We start from the raw sequence: 18061 nt of genomic DNA on the forward strand, positions 1-18061 counted from the left end.
TTCTGGGCAAGGTGTTGGAACGCCACGTTACCGCGGTGCTCAGCGCCCATGTTGAGGCAAATGGGGGACTGGCATCCCGCCAAGCCGGGTTCCGTCCCAGGCATTCGACCGAATCAGTCGTGGTCTCAGTCTTGGACAAACTCAGAAAGGGTATGGATGAAAACAAACACCAGGCCCTGGTCCTCCTGGATCTTTCCGCCGCCTTTGACACGGTGGACCACACCATCTTACTTACCCGTGTCAAGGCGGCCGGCATCGGGGGATCAGCTTTGATCTGGCTCTCCTCCTTTCTGAGGGAACGCACTCAGGCGGTCCGACTAGGCGACTTCACGGCCACTCCCCTCCCTGTCACCTGTGGTGTTCCCCAGGGATCCTCTCTCTCCCCCTTACTTTTCAACCTCTATATCTTTCCTCTCATCTTTGCACTACAGCAGCTGGAGGTCACCGTCTATAATGACGCGGATGACCTCCAGCTCATCTTTGATCTGTCCCCTTCTCCTCTCTCGGTCTCTAACTTCCAGTCAACTATGACATTCATCAGGGACTGGATGAACCACAACCACCTTAAGCTGAACCCGGATAAAACCGAGCTGGTTCTCACTGGTGGTTCGTCCAGTCCCTGGAACTCTCTCTTCTGTCCCCCCTCTCTTGGCTCTGCACCGACCCCCTCCACCACGGTCAAAACACTTGGTGTCAAAATAAACAGCCAACTCACCCTCCACTCACAAGTCAGTTCCGTGGTGTCCTCCTGCTTCCTCTCTCTCCGCACTATCCGCACTGTCTCCCGCTTCTTTTCCCCCCAGGCACTTAAGATCATCATGGCCGCACTTGTGATATCGAAACTGGACTACGCAAACGCTCTTTACCACGGTATCCCCGCGTACAGTTTGCGTAGACTCCAGACCGTCCAGAACCAAGCAGCCCAGCTGGTGTACGGCCTCCCTCGATATCACCACTCCACCCCTCTTCTCAGGGAGCTTCACTGGCTCCCTATAAAGGAACGGGCCCTATTCAAGATCGGCTGCATGGTCTTCCAGGCCCGCCAGGGCACTGCCCCCGCCTTCTTCTCCTCACTAATCAGGTCTTATGTACCTGCAAGAGAACTTCGGTCTTCCTCCAAGTCTCTCCTCCAGATCCCTCGCTTCACTCGCAAAAAGTGGGGCGGGGCCAATTTCTCCACCCTGGCTCCAACCTTTTGGAACTCACTTCCTGACCACCTCCGCTCTGCCACTCAGTATCTCCCCTTTCGCAGAGATCTGAAAACGTTCCTCTTCAGCCAGGCCTTCCCCACTTAAACTCCTTTAAATTCCCCTTCACCTCTCCCTGGTCTTTTCCCCCTCAGTTGCTGATCCCCCCAGCGCCAAGAAACCGCAAGGTGTACGCTGCGCTCTAGAAGTATTTTAAATTAAATTAAATTAGAAATTAAGGTACATCATTTTATAGTCATGTTTGTTAAGTCAAGACTGTCTTAGCAGCACATCTCTTAAATCTAACGTTGCTATGATGACAGTGAGTCAATGTGATCAGTACGAATCCCAGGAGACCCAATTTGAGTGATCCTTGTGTGGTAGTTAATTGACTCCTCCCTCCATCTCACTCAATTCATGGCTGACTCCTTCATCCCTCCCTTCTATACTGCTAGAATAGTATTGTAGATGAGTGGATCTTGCATCTGGAATAGCTTCTTGCATTCAATATATGGGAAACATTAGATAGCACTTTCTCTAGTTGCAAACCATATTGTAGCTGCTCTGCACTTACAGTGCAGTCAAAACTGGTCTTTGTATTATTTGATTATCTTCGCGTATCTCACTGCTCCCACTCCTATCTCACTTGGGTGGATTAAGTATGTTACAGCCAATTCTGCAATTGTTTTGTTTCCTGTATTTTAACTTTTCCCCTATTTCCATCCCGATATACGTATCCGTATTCCAATAGAAAATACTAGACACACCATTAATGTACACAAGTAAATATCTTTGTTATATAGCTAGACAGTAGCAGCTGCGACGGGAGTGGTGGGGATGGTGGAAATGGAAAAAAAAGCACTTTTCTGGGCCGGCCGGCCGACCGCCGTCTCTCCTCAGTCCTCTTCCTGCCACTGATGGCAGCGGAACGCACCTGGTCTCCCAGGCTCTCCTACGCCAATCACAATGCTGCAAGGCAGCATTGTGATTGTCTGAGCGCCATGGTTCAGCGCTCAGACGGGTACTGGGAAGCTTTGCATGTTCCTCACCAGCTTGTGTAATCCAGCCTGTTGGGGAACATGCAACATGCACATAACTGATTGGCCAGCCCAAGTGGGCCGACCAAGCAGTAATGCACAGTTAAGGAGTGCAAACCCCTCCTCCCCCTGCTCTGGCCAGCCCCGCCCGAGAGCTACTGACTTCAATAGGAAAAATAAAATGATAATAACAATATGTTATTGGCATTTAACTTTTTTGTTTTGAGCAGTGGAACAACACTCCTCCGCCTCAGCAGAGGAACCGCCACTGTGATAGTTGCTTCAACAGCAGAACCATATCGAAATTGTTTTCTCCTTACCAAAGTAATACATAACATACGGCCTATGACACCGTCATGCACACATCATGGCATCAAAGCCAAATTAGTGATAAAGCCCTGCCATCTCAACAGCACATAAAAATCCTTTCACCACATTGCATTTGAGATCCTTCAATTACAAGCCAGCTTAATGTTGAGACATCCACAGACACCCAACATAGCATGCTTGCTACATATTCCACTAATGTTCACACCTAACTGAATCTGCCTCCTTAAGTTAATAGTCGACTACTTTGCTCTAAGGGTGGGTGGAGTTGGCGGAGTGGCGGTATGCAAAATTCCACGTAGTTGCCCGAAAACTCAGTGGAATTCTGCTCCACCCTGCTGCCACACCGAACATACCATTGCTCAGGTGGCGGTCCTTCCGGACCCCAGGCTGCCTGCCTGCCTGCCTGCCTCCACGGCGCAGAAGGATTCTTCTCCTCCAGTGGTCTGTAAAATGGAAATCCCTTCCTGCAGGACTTTACAGCATCATCAGTGATGGCTGTTGCTGGCGGCTGTTCACATCACTCCATTTCCCATAGCATCTTTTAGTTCCTGGCTACCATTCACTACTTCTCCCCATCCTCTCTGAGGCACAGGCCGCTAACTCAAGGGTGCAGGTTGCGATGGTTCCGATATAAAAAATGATCACTTCCAACCAAGGGTATCTACCGGGCTTCGCCTATCGCATTATTAACTCACAAAGGTCATGGGACAATGTGGAAATATTATATTGGAAACTGTATTTATACAAAACATAAAAGAGATATTTTTGATCTTCTCGAATCGGCAAGTCCTGCCGCCATGTTTCTAACGGAAACATGGCTTAGCAATAGCTCTGGCCCTGACATTGCTATGGCTCTCCCTAAGAACTACACCTATTTGGGGAGAAATCGTGTGCTCAAGGAGGGAGGAGGCATAGCGATAATTTTTAAAAGAGAGTTTTCTTGTAAATGGGAGGACTTAGATTTCCCAAACTGCGAGGCTGGCCTCTTTAAACTTTCTCTCACTCCGCATTATACTTTGACTGGGACCCTGATTTATCGCCCCCCGGGCTCGGCCAATACATGGGCTTCTTCCTTTCCCGAGCTCATTGCCCCTCTCATTTTACAATCCACTAACTTTTTAGTAGTGGGTGACTTAAACATTCATTTTAATCTCACATCTTGTCCCATTAGTATGCGTTTACTTCAGGACTTAGCTGCCCTGGATCTTCACCTACACAATTCCGGCCCCACCCATTAAGCTGGAAATTTATTGGATCCCATTATCTCAAACCTCAACTGTATTACTTACCACTCTTCCTCTCCTGTCACTTGGTCTGATCACTTTATTATAAACTTCTCAATTAGGATACCAGCTCACAATAATTCCTCTAGCTCTCACCCTTACAAAGCTAGTAGGAACTGGAAACGTTTGGATATAGACAAACTAAATTCCTGCCTCGACAACTCTAAACCAACGTCTCCTATTATCTCTACCAAGGAGGTACCTGTGATCAATTCCTGGCTAAATACAGCCCTAGATTTGTGTCTTCCCACTCAGAGGAATAAGTCACAGTTCCATCACCCACCAGCTCCCTGGTTTAACGACTCATTGCGTCAGGAAAAATCCCGTTGCAAGAAATTGGAGCGCATATGGCGTTTGGACTATTGCACACTTAAGAAATCAAACTACAAGGCTGCCCTTCGGGCATACCACTCCGCCTGTGACACTGCCAGAGCCAATCATGCGAACAGCATCATACTCAAGGCCCAAAATAGACCTAAGGCTTTGTTTAAATTAGTAAAAGATCTTTCTGGCATGTCCTCTGCACCAAAAGATCCTTCTCTGGATTCTTTCCAATGCAATGTTCTGGCTGAATTCTTTTTGGACAAAATTGATAAGATCTATGCCATCTTTGACGCCACTCCCAATGCTCCTACTATCCCTGAGCCCTTACTTCCCACCCCCTGCTTCGTTGCTGCTGATGATGGTATTCTTACTACTTCACCAATTCACTCTTGGAAACCGATATCTCTCCCGCTCCTCCAGAAATATTTACATGAAATAAAATCGGGCTCCCCCCTTGACCCTCTGCCCTCTCAAATAATGGGCACCTTGGACCCAAACCTGCTTCAGATCATTTTAGATATGCTGAATGCCTCATTGGAGGAGGCTACAGTCCCCAGTGAATGGAAACACGCGATGGTGGTTCCATTGCTAAAGAAGGTCAATGCGGATTCTAATAACCCTTCTAACTTTCGTCCTATCTCTCTCCTCTCCTGTTATTCTAAAATTCTTGAAAAACATGTGAATTCTCTTCTCACCTCCTATGTCGAATCTTCTCACCTCCTTCACTGCTCTCAGTCTGGGTTCAGGGCTGGCTTCTCCACGGAGACTACGCTTCTTGGAGTGTCTGAGACCATCAGGCGACAGGTGGACAATGGGGAGACTGTGGCACTCATCTTGCTTGATTTGAGTGCCGCATTTGACACCGTCTCCCATCCCATCCTATTGTCCACCTTGCAATCCGTGGGGATTGATGGTACAGCCCTGGCTTGGATTGCTAGTTTTCTCTCTAATCGCACTTTTCAGGTCTTTTCCTCTACTTCTGTGTCTTCTATCTACTCTTCTCCTCACGGTGTTCCCCAAGGGTCGATTCTTAGTCCCCTCTTTTTTAATCTCTATGTGAGACCGCTTGCTTTCTTGGCAGAGCAGGCGGGTCTCACAATATATTCTTATGCTGACGACACTCAAATCGTCTACTCACTCTCCACCAAGAACCATTCGCCTACGTCTTCCTTGCAGTCTGGTTTGGAACAGATCGCCAACTGGATGCAGAGACATAAATTAAAGCTCAATGGGGACAAAACGGAGCTGCTCCTATTCGGTCCCAACACATCTCTGTGGGGCCCGCAACATTGGCCTCTGCAGATGGGCCCGGTACCTACCCCCTCAGATTCAGCCCGTAATCTCGGGGTTCTGCTTGACAACCAGTTGTCATTGAAGCAACATGTAGTAAAGGTCTCTGCCACCTGCACCACCATCGTCAGGTGGCTTAGAAAAATCACATGGATGCTTCCAGTGGATACCCTGAGAACCGTGGTCCAAGCCCTTGTCATCTCACGGATGGACTACGGCAACGCACTACTTCTGGGCGCCTGTAAGGAGGTATTAAAGAAACTTCAGGTGGTTCAGAATATGGCTGTGCGCCTGATTTGTAATTTACCTGCTAGGTCTTCGGCTACTACCCATCTGCACAAATTGCATTGGCTACGAATTGAGAGCCGTATCAAGTTCAAAGCCCCCTGCATTATGCACCGTATTAAAATGGACAAAGCCCCGAAATACCTATCTTCCTTGGTCCAGCATTATGCCCCATCCCGCACTTTAAGATCTTCTACCCAAAACAAGTTTCAAATCCCACGTGTCAAGCGAGCCAAAATGGGTGGACGCTCGTTCGCCTTTTTGGCTCCTTCTTTATGGAACTCCATGCCCCAATCTCTGCGTTCGGAATTATGCTATATGACATTCCGCAAAGGTATTAAGACCTGACTTTTTAACATGTAACTGCCATGCCTATGGCCTTCTTCACTGGTTCATCCTCCGTTTGCTCTAGCGCCGGGAAACCTCCGGGTAGCTGTGCGCTCAATAAATGCAATTATAATAATAATAATAATAATAGCAATCGTCAATTAGGAGCTTGAAAGTGGCCGTCTAGAATAGCCGTTTTAAATTTCAATAGAAACAATGTTTTTACCACCAGATATAGAATGCACTTTTAAATATAACCAATAATATTTAAAAATAATTTCTTTAGAGCAACATAGTGAGTTATCAGACTTAGTATAAAATAATCAAAATTGTAAGCAAGAGTGCTTGAGAAAAGATTACATGTGTTTTCCCTATAATTTAAAAGGAAGGAAGAAACCATTTCGAAGTTCCAAGATGGCCGCGCTGTTTGACGATGTTCAGCAATATGCGGAATCCATGGACTATCTGCATTTCCTGATCATTGGCTAGCTTCAGAGCTCTGTCCTGTTGTATTGCAACTCCGGTACCGCCCATACAGGAAGAGGTATTACTCAGTTCTGCTTTAGCAGGAGCGGATAACAATTAAGGGTGGGTGGGTCAGGGGGGGAATTCGCTATGTGGCGGAATCTGAGGTTTTTTGCCACCTTCGCACTCTCAGCGGAGTGCTGAGTTGACAAAACTCCACTGCCGGAGCGGAGTTCCCCACCCAGGGTTACTTTGCAATCCTGTGGAATGGAATAAATGACTTAGTCCTTCGTCATATACATTCACACATTTAATTTGAGATCCATTCCAGGTTCTGGCACATATTTGCTGACGAGCCTCGAATAGAACATTACTAAACAATATGTTGAGCAAAAATATCTTATTTAATCAAATAGCAACACTAGTACTCTCAACAGAATGTACCAACATCGTCAAAAAAGTGGTTCAAAATGAAACAAGAGTGCCACAGATGAAGCATTATTGGTGCTAGTCACTTTCTAAGGAGTGCACAGCATTTTGCAAGACACAGGAGAAGCAACCAAATGAGTAATGAATGTTTATATCGTCAGACATAATAGGCACTTAAAAAGGATTTATTCAACATGTATCAGGAATTGACCAACCAAGACCCTTTAGAGGCTCCTGTGTGTTTTCCAACAGCAGTGCAAGAACCTTACTGAAGTTCCTAAGAAAATATTAAGCATGTGGGGCTCTATGCCCTACATACAAGGGCTATAACCCTACCCTCCTATCTCCCCTCCCAAATACTTCTGGTTTATTTCGCTTCCTTCAAACAAAAGGAAGGAAATATGTATTATCAATTTATGGTAATAAAAAAAAAATACTGCTTAAAACTTGGTGGTGTGGACCATGTTCTGAAGCCTGCATGAAGGAATTGTTTCTCAAAATAACCACTGCCATAGGCAAACTAAACGTATACCTCACTAATGGATTTGTCCCCTACCAAATGAAGAATTCCATAATTTCCGCAAGCCTGATAATTATATTGCATTTCAGCAAGTTTTATTTCGACAGAGCATGTCCTAAAAGCAGGGGCTACTCAGACCGCCATCAAACACAATAAGGTTCTGGTACTGGGTGACCTGAACCTACACCTAGAGGACCCCGTACAGAAGGAGGCAGAGGATGTTCGCCTTGTATTACAAGAACTACAGCTGACCTTGCTAAGTACAGCAGCGACACATCAGAGGGGTCACTGTTTAGACCCTATCTTTGCGAGCTGGGACAAAATAAAAGTACTTACCCCTCGTCAGCTCCCTTGGACTGACCACTTTCTGGTCCCTTTTCAATGTTTCTATCAGACCGCTAGGACTAAAGACAATGGGGAAGGATACATTATGAAACGCAAATGGAGACAATTCTCCAAAGAAAACTTTGTAGGTGCCATCCAGAAAGCTCAACTTATAAGTGCCCTGGATAGTGATCAGGCGAACAAGGAATTTAACCTACTTGTTACTGCCACTCTGGATGAGCTAGCTCCCATGTGTAAAGGTAAAGTCAGAGATGGCAGACAACGCACTGCCCCATGGTTCACTACCGAACTCCAGCTAATTAAATCTAAATGCAAAAAGCTAGAAAGGACCTGGAGAAGGAACCCGACTGAGCAAGCAAAAAATAGCTATAGTTCAGCACACCGGAGCTATCAATATGCGGTGCGTAGAGCAAAAGCCAAATATTTTCAGACTCGTATTGAGGATGCCGAGAGCTCCTCGCGGGAACTGTTTAAAATATATAAAGAAATATCTCTGGTCTCTAGCTCCAATACCCCCATAAAATCTTCCAAGGAGGGATGTAATAAAGTCGCTGACTTTTTCTCTAGTAAAGTTAAAAAGATTTATGCCTCATTTTCTCAAATACCAGATAAGGGCACAGATTTCAGAGCAGACAGCTCAGTGGCAGCCCCGGATTCCTCACTCCTAACCTTCGAGGTTCCCGCAGCTGACAAGCTAATTAACATCTGTCGGAGTGTGAAGTCCGGCTCCCCTAATGATCCGGCCCCTGCCTGGGTCATATCAGAGGGCCTGACAGCCTTGGAACCTCACATTAGACACGTCCTACAAACCTCCTTTTCCACTCAGCAAGTCCCTAGGGAGTGGAAGAAGGCTATAGTACTGCCAATAAGGAAAAACCCAATGTCAGCTTGGAGGTACTAGAAAACCTTAGACCCATTTCCTTATTGCCGTACGTGGCGAAGGTAGCCGAGAAGGTGGTTAATGCTCAGCTCACGGAGCACCTGGAAAAATGTAACTTACTCCATCCCTCTCAATCAGGATTTAGGGCGGGCTACTCTACGGAGACGGCCCTCCTAAGAGCCACTGAGACTCTAAGAGCAGGGGCAGATGCTGGTCATACTATGGCCCTGATCATGCTCGACCTAAGCGCGGCTTTTGACACCGTAGCGCACTCCATCTTGCTACGGTGTCTGAACGAAGCTGGGGTCGTTGGTCCTGCGCTGGGCTGGCTGCAATCTTTCCTTACGGAGAGATGTTTCCAGGTTCAGCAGGGGACCTGCCGCTCAGGGGAGATGTCATTAGACCAGGGAGTGCCTCAGGGCTCTGCTCTGAGCCCCACTCTTTTTAACTTATACATGGCCTCTCTGGCGAAAGTTGTACACTCTTTTGGGGTGGAATTAGTGTTGTACGCTGACGACACTCAGCTGCTGATCTCCCTATCACAGAGTACCTCCAACACCCCTAGAAATTTTAAATCCTGTATGCAGGCATTAGCAGAGTGGATGGATGCCCATTGCCTAAAACTCAATGGCTCTAAAACAGAGGTGCTGGTGGTAGGGGGAAAAAGCGAAAAATGGTCGGATGAGTGGTGGCCTCCATGTCTGGGCCCTACCCCCATACCATGTCAGGAGGCCAAGAATCTGGGAATTTGGATGAATCCCTCGCTCTCATATGAAGGCCACATAAGGCGCCTTGTGGGCAAATGTTTTGGAGTCCTAAAGACCCTAAACAAAACCTTAGACCTCCTCCCTTTATCGGCCAGAAGAACACTAACGCAGGCACTGGTGACCTCGCGGTTAGATTATGGCAACATTCTGTTCCTTGGGGCAACCGAGGGCAGCATAGGTCGCCTACAAGTCATCCAGAACTCCGCCGCCAGACTGGTGTTAAGAAAACCCAGGAGAGCTAGCTCGAAATTGGCGCTGGATGCGCTTCATTGGCTGCCGGTGAAGAAGCGTGTGCTATTTAAGTGCCTCCTTTTTTGCCACCGTATTGCCTGGGACAAGTCACCGACATATCTGAAGGAGCTAGTTAGCCGATATGAACCTACTAGGACCCTCCGTTCAGAGGGTACCGGTTTGCTGACAGTCCCCAGGATCAGGAAGGCGAGAATAGGCGGACGTTCCTTCGCGCTACTAGCAGCTCAAAATTGGAACAAACTACCTCCTGTGTTAAGACTGGAGGGCAATGAACTGCGGTTTAGGGCTCTGCTCAAAACACACCTATATACTGCATAGAGTCTGGGTTTTCTATGCTGTTTTCACCTGTAGCTTAGCGCGGGGACACGCCGTGATGGCGTTACTGAGCGCTCTATAAGCTCTTTATTATTATTATTATTATTATTAGAACAATACATATAGTAAAAATAGATAAAAGGTTTAAAACCTAATAGTTGAAATAGGACATCATTACATAGGTCAGAGTGTCAATCCCATAGAAGTGAATCTTTATATAACATAAAATCACAGCAAAGGCAATATGACAAAAAAATACATGTATATATTAAATTAGTTTAAACCAAATACCATGTACCATCATGTGAACAAAGAGCAATATAAGAAGTGCCGCAAAAAAGGTACTAGTTAATAGCTTCATACACTAACAAGAAGAAAGCTAAGATTCCCTAGGATGCCTTTAAAAAAGATGTTGATAGCTTACGCTTTATGGCCCAAATTCAGGCTAGGAATTTACTAGGGTTGGCATATGCAGGACAGGCAATCAAAACATTACCAGGGTTTCACTAACAGCAGAAGGGACAACACTCATTAAAAAAAAAATTAATAAATTAATTTAAAGTGAGCGATCCAGTCCTAAATTGGAAATAAAGTTTCCTATCGGAAGGTATTGCTATGATATCCCAAGAAAAAATAGAATTTAAATTCTAGGAACCTTCTAAGTAAGGGATGCCCCCTCTACCACTTGGTACTCTTCCAATAAAACCGATGACCAATAAAGCTCTCTTAGGTTTTTCAACTGAAGGGATTGAAGTTCCTTTAGGAATGTTCCAAATGACTTCGGGCCCATGTCTGTCAGTGTGTTTTTTACATAACTGAGCCAAGCAATCCTATTGGAGTGGTCAGCGTCAATTACATCCTTTAAACCTGTGGCATAGTGGGCCAACTCTGGATAGACCAAAGTCGTCTCCTGCGTAAAATAGAGCAATGTCGGGCCTTACTTGTCACTGCTTTCCTTCCAAAGTTTAGCATCAACAGTTTGATAGGAGTGCTTTCCGGGAGACCCCGCACACTCCTCAAGAACTTGTTCTCGTAGGCTGCTAGAGTGCATTTATTGGGGGGAAAACATTATTCAGAGCTGTGGAGGACCGACCCCAAAACTTTTCCATCATAGATTTCAAGGACTGGGCTAACTGGCTTGGAAAAAAGAGCAATTACATTCTTTTAACAACATTCCAGAAATGTGGCCAAACTTCATAGCCATTAGTTTCTACCTGGTGTTTCGACGCATATTTAAAGCTAGTGTTATGCCCAAATAACTAAAAATGTACTAAATGTCATGTATTTGTCTTGTCAGAGTTGATTACCCAGCCCCGCATTTTGCAAAATTCTTCACAAATTGATCAAGGTGCGCTGTAAGCCTATAGGGTTTTTTTAATTAAAAGCATACCACCTGCAAACATTACAATAGAGGTTTTAAAATCTGCCAGAGGAGCACCAGTGGGAAAACAATTAAGAAACTGGACAATGCCGTTTAGAAACAGAGAAAAAAGAGTCGAGGCCAAAACACATCATTATCGCACCCCTTTACCAATAGGGAATTGATCTGCAAGATCACCCTTAACACCCCAGCGAACCTAGGCAACATTTTTGCCATGTCACCGGATCAAGATAGATAACTGTATCCGAGGCAGACCTAATTTTTCTTAAACTGGCCAGAGCCTATTGCATGGGACCAGGTCGATTGCAGACTTGTGGTCGACAAAGGGAGCATACATGCTGCCTTTGTCGATCACAACCGTATGCCGGTAAAGCACAAACCGAGAAACCTGCTCAGTCGTGCTGACCAGCTTGCGAAAACCCACCTGAAAGGGTGAAAGAATATCATTTTCCTTGACCACGTCTGTTTTTTGGATAGAACCATTCTAGTGGAGATCTTTTGGACTGAATCAATAAAGTGTATGGGCCTATAATTGCCTGGCATAGATTTATCCCCCTTTTAAAAAATCTGATCAAATTCCGTACCCTGGCATGAATCCGCTATCGGAGCGCCACATGCTATAGCGCTGGCCAGGATGAGAATATATCTACACCAATTTCCTCTATCATGGAAGAATAGGTCAGAAAGTACACCGTCTGGACCAGGTGATCTACCAATCATAGCTGCATCCAATGCTGCTGACAACGCCTGCTTGATAAAAAAACTGGTCTACTATGATCAATGGACGGGTGATGAGAGGAGCATTCGATTCAATCTCATCAGAATACAATAGTGAGAAGTTGGCAACCCAAGCTTCAGGTGCAATAAAATTGGATGGGGAAGGTGGCCTCCCGCCATTACACCACTTGAACAGAGACCAAAATTTTACCAAATCTTTGGTCCAGCAAACTCTCGTTGTTCCAGTTTTTTTTGGGCCCTGTCCTAACAGGATTTGTAATGCTTCCTGACTGCTTGAAACCTGAATAGACCTTTAGCGTTTATTGTTACTATTAAAGAGTTACATGCTAGCATGCACTCTTTATTAAACCAGCGGCACTTTACAGAGGGTGTTTATTATTCCCTACAATAGGAATTTAGAAGTGTGCTTTGATTGGCTTAAACAATTTTATATGGATTTCCGTAGCTTCGGCAAGCCCCGCCTTGCTATTTGCAAGGGCATCCATCACAGCTATGGATGTGACCTCTTCTTTAATGGCAAGCCTAATACCCGGGTTGTCAATGACGCAGGACCACCTGACGTGCCGCATGTTGTTAGGAAGATGCGCATCACTAGTTGAGGTGGTTGGGGGGTACAGTGGGCAGCCTTTTTGAGTCAAACAGCAACACAATGAGACACAGCGGATTGTAGTCACTTGCTTGTCTTTCTGGAATAGACATGTCACCAAAAAGGGGCCCAGCTTAAGGTTAATAAGACATCATCAATACGATGCATGAAAGAAAATATAGTACGCGTTAGCTCTTCCGTGATGGGATTTAGACCTATGGCTTAAGGGTAGATGCCTTAATTGTAGTGCTACTTGCGACCATTTTCTAATACCAGATAGCTCTAAGCGAGTGATACCCCACTGCTGATCCTCATCTATGGCCAGATCAATATCTTTAGTGTCCAGGGGCTCAAATGTTGAATTAAAATCCCAGCAACTATTAGATGGAAGCATTTATCTTGCAATCTCAGGAGGTTATGCAAAGCTCTCTAACAGAAAGGCTTTCACAGATGTCAAATGAACAATATTCAAATGTATATAGAGATCTATATATATTTATATGCAAGCAATAATAACACACTTGGCAATTGTAACTGTTAAATGCGTGAATAATATTAATGAATAAACTTGGCAAATGTATCTGTTAAATGTATGAATAATATTAATGAATAAACAAGCAGCAAATAATATTGGACGCCTGCAAGAAATCAGAAAGATATATACACTAACAACATCAAACGATTACTTTGGACGTGCACTCTGACTCACTCACACATCACAAATAAAACACCTCAAACGATCATAGCCACTGGCCACACATCATAATGGCAATAATCAAAACTCAAACACTTCACCTGGCGCAAACACTGCATCCCAGCCCACTATAAACCGGGGGGTTCACAGCCAGAGTTAAGAGCCTCAGCAACCAGGGTTCCGCTGTACCAAAGTAGACATGTCCTTCCCCATTCGGATGCCAAAAGCCCAGTTTCTAAGTCAACAGCCCTCATCTTTATAGTCTCAAAACACACTAGTAGGTTTGAGAGTCTTTCCTTCCACGCCAAGGAAACTTACTGAAATTGGCCACCTTCCATGCAAGCATTTCATAGCAAATGGATTTCCGATGTTCCCTCTGCATTCTAACATGTTCTGGCCTTTATCCTAATGAAGCTTACGAAAGCCTTCGGTACATTAAACAATCTCTTCTCCAAAAACAAAACAACCTTGAAAGTGATTAACCCAAACAATTACAAACACACTAGGGGCCTGTCTGTGCGCACAAAAGAGCTCAAGCAAGACAGAGTCAGAATTCAGGATGACATGAGGCCATGTCAAAGACAATAGCAAGAACTTCATAATACTTCCCAAAGTACAACGCAATTAACAGTTGTGCACCACTGCTGATAACACTGCACTTCGAGACCAAGAAGTAAATTCCACACCTCTCTCATGCTTTCAAATGCACATCCCACACGTTCTGTTCTTGGCATGCTGTTCAACCCTGTGACAGCTCCCACCTTATGACTGCAAGATTAAAACTTCAAGAGAAACAAGGCATATGCAGGATGTCATACATGCAGGCTAGGGTCATAAGATAATTAAAATAATGGTAGCCAAAGGTCATCATGTGGTGTCAAACCATAAAAGTGCCTCTAGCGCTACACCAGGTTTCCTCGAGCAAACAAATATCGAAAGAGTCAATAAAGATGTTCCAGTCTTGAGAGTCTAATTTTGATCTTAGGCTGGCTATGTTCCAGGAACCCTTAAGACAACAGGGGTTTACCCTGATTGGAATCTGGGAAGACAGTATGTCCTGGCCTGTCCAATTATTGGCCGGCCTACCTTTCATGTGTCAGATGGAGTATAGTTAGAAAGTGTGGGAAACAAAAGTTCACAACTGACAGAAGGTATTGGCCGGTATGGAAGGGTCCATGGTGGATGTCAGTTGATCTTTTGAGTGGGTGACCCTGAATTGTCTACAGCTTGGGACCCTTGTGAGCTGGACACTGGACAATTCTATTTAAAGCAGATATTTCATTTAGACAAACTGAGAGCTACTAAGTTGGCCTCTAGGTACCTTGTACCAACTATAAGTTCCCTACTATCAAATTGAGAGACTTGGAGAAAGTCTTTTCAGGCAGCCAGTATGTCTTTTCTAATAATTGAGCAACAGCCCCTCACCCATCTTATCCAGTGGATGCTTTCGTTGATTAGAGACTCGTCTGGTTGAAGTGTGGCCCGAGAGCTTAGGAACATTATTCAAAAATGTAGAATGGCAGTGCCCAGGAGCTGCTGATACAGACCAACTTATAGGATGGCATCTAGTGTTAGACAGGGGCCCATATAGGTGCCCTTCCTCCTGAGGTACACCAGAACAACCAAGGTTGGAAAGGGATAGAGTATAATTTTATGTAACCCCAAAGGGGGTGGTAGCACCCAGCATCCCCGATCTTCATAATTTATCTCCTTGAGTTGGCTCATGCAAGTGGGCAGAGAGAAGCCCCTGGCTAGAGGCAGCAATGGATTTTCATTGAGGACCTGTAGTGGCCAAAGGTTTTGTTCACAGAGAATTTTGACTTTTACTTTGTATAGAAAGGGCTTTCAAGCATGTGGTGTAGAGTAGTGAATAAACTAAGCAAGATAGATTTCAGATCACCAATCTCCTTCCGAAGAACGCCAATGTGACGGCATAATGAAGCTAGTGAGGGCTCCGTAGGGGAAATCGGGTGTATGTCCAGTAACTGTCTTTACAGGTGACATAGTTTGTGGAAGTTCTACATGGGGAGAAAACGGTTACTGCAAGGGATTTGAACAGAAGAGGGAGCGGTATCAGAGTCAAATTACTCTGTTAGATAACTATGTTTGGGGCGTGAGGGGGCTTAATTTTGGTTCCATACTGTCCTCATAAATATCTGTCATAAGTGGCAGATGCAACGTCCAGTTTATCTGTTGGTAGTTTCTGGGCTGATATATGCCAGAAGTATGCTTCTTTTTAGGAATAGCTCCCTGATGAGATACACATTTTGGAGTGGGTTTAAATTGGCATTAACCTCACTCTTCCCAGATATGGTGCAATCAGGGCCGATCAACTGTTCCACCTCTTCAATCAGATGACTTATTTCGCCAAAGGTATTTTTGTTCTAGTTAGCTTCGTGCTCTAGGTGTTTAGCTGTGCCCTGGACCTAAGCAATTGCTTTTCATTTGTCCATTGCCCCAGTCAAGCCTCCGTGACCTGTACAATTTGCACTCAAAATAAACAATAATGACCCAGATATCCTAAACAATAAATAATGGAAATGAGTAAGTAAAAGTCAAAGAAACTCAAGAAAACATACATGGGTCATAAGATGCACTAATAACATAATATAACATAATAAACACTGTTTCTAGATGAGTGCAAAGACTTGAAACTCGGACATGGGGTGGATTATGATAGGGCCATTCGTTAAGTTGGAGTTAAGTCCTATGCACAATACGTTCACCGAAGCACCGACCAAGAGGGGAGGCCCAGACCTGCCTCCTCTGGTCGCTGACAGGAGCAGAACTGTGCGACCCTTGAAAGTTTAACCCTTTCTGTGCTCATGACGGCTCCAAGCCGTCATGAGTCACAGGCGGTGTGTGCTCATGACGACTTGCAGCCGTCATGTCTCTGCTGCTCCACCCACGTGGCCCTAATTCACCGCCTGTGCGGGTGAATTATTGAGTGGGCGCGGTCATGAGGGCTCCACACCGTCATGAGCACACTCCGCCCGTGACTCATGACGGCGTGGAGCCGTCATTAGTACCGGAGCGACACGCCCACCCCCTAGCCCTGCCAGCGCCACGCCGCGTCGGAATTCGCGGCGCAGGGAAGGTGTTTATGGCAAGTTAACATCCATTTTCCAACATATCATAACTCATTAAAATCCCACATAAACAAGTCACTGATCAATTTGCTGAGTACCGCCATCTTCACAGGCAGCAATCAGAATTCAGACTCGAATGCAATAGAGACTGAACTGGCAAACGATGCGTGATCTCCAGTTAACCGTGGACAACCCAAATCAAGATTCCTTTATGGTTCCTCGACTCCATACATCCTACAATTTCATGCACTATGAGATGTATTTGGAAAGGTGCAAGGAATGGACTGGGATTTTGGGCACAGCTTTGAATTGGTTTTGTTCCTCCATCACTGAAGCCAGTAATTGTGCGTTGTGCACCTTGGATTGGAGGGATCGTCAATATGAAGTGTGAGGCAGGGCTCTCTCTCCTGCAACTACTGTTTCACATATACCTGCTCCCTGGCAATGCTGCGAGTGCATGGGGTCTGAAGACACCTTTATTTATAAGAAGACATTTGTAATTCTTCATACGTTTTTGTGACTTGCATTTTAAGTAAACCTCAGACACCTAGGTCTAGATAGGATCCAAGTTTGAAGATATTTTAGCCAATGAAACGACAAGGTATACGTGGGTGTCATCAGTACATTGATCAACAGCAATCTCTCATTCTCTATTTGGAGATCTACATTGATAATCATAAGCACTGAATAGTCCCGCCCATGTGCGGGTAACATGGAGCAGTTCTTTCATAGTCACTTCCACTTCACCTTACTTCGGAAAAGCCAGTAGACCTATTTTACACAGATGTTAAATTGTGCAGCCTTATAACAGACTATATTGCCAATACTTTAAACTTTAGATGGAAAGAAGAGTCAAACCTTTAAAAGTCACTAGAGAAACATAAACGTGACATTTTAAAAACATCATCCACAAATGCTTTTTAGTTTTCAAAGTAAGAGATAGGATAATATTTGGTAATGTTGCTGTATAGGCTGCAGCATTAAAAAGAATGAGAATTGGACATTGTGCCTTTAAGCGCCTCTTGACCTCCAGTTTCCCCATCCAGTCCTGTAGGTGGCAGTTTACTCAGTTTTATTATTTGCATCTACTACTGACGGTCCTGGAGAAGCACTCTGCCTTTTTAGGTTGTTTTCCTCAAAAACCTTCATCTCAGGCTTTTCAAAGCAGGTTCATTCGGAGTCCTTTAGGACGTAGAGTATTTTTAGATAGTTTCCTGACCGTAAATATAACAAATATTTTGCAAAAGGCAATCTCTTTTTGTAAACTGCCCAGAATGTGACAGGAAAACGGCAAACATAGACCCACACAGGATCTGTATCTTGTTTGCCAGACTTTTATGACCCCAAGACTTGCCATCACTGCAAGATCCTCTCCAGGCACACTTTGAGCGAGAGAGGGAAGATTCACCTCCATGGCCAAGTGCAGCATCACAGCGGGAAATCCAAAAGGAAAAGATCTGATGAAAAAAATATTCCAATTCATCACCGAGGAGATAGATGTCAAGAAGAGGTATGGCACCAACTTGTTTGCCGTCAA

This window comes from Lissotriton vulgaris, chromosome 6 (assembly GCF_964263255.1).
Source record: "Lissotriton vulgaris chromosome 6, aLisVul1.2, whole genome shotgun sequence".
Classification (NCBI taxonomy): domain Eukaryota; kingdom Metazoa; phylum Chordata; class Amphibia; order Caudata; family Salamandridae; genus Lissotriton; species Lissotriton vulgaris.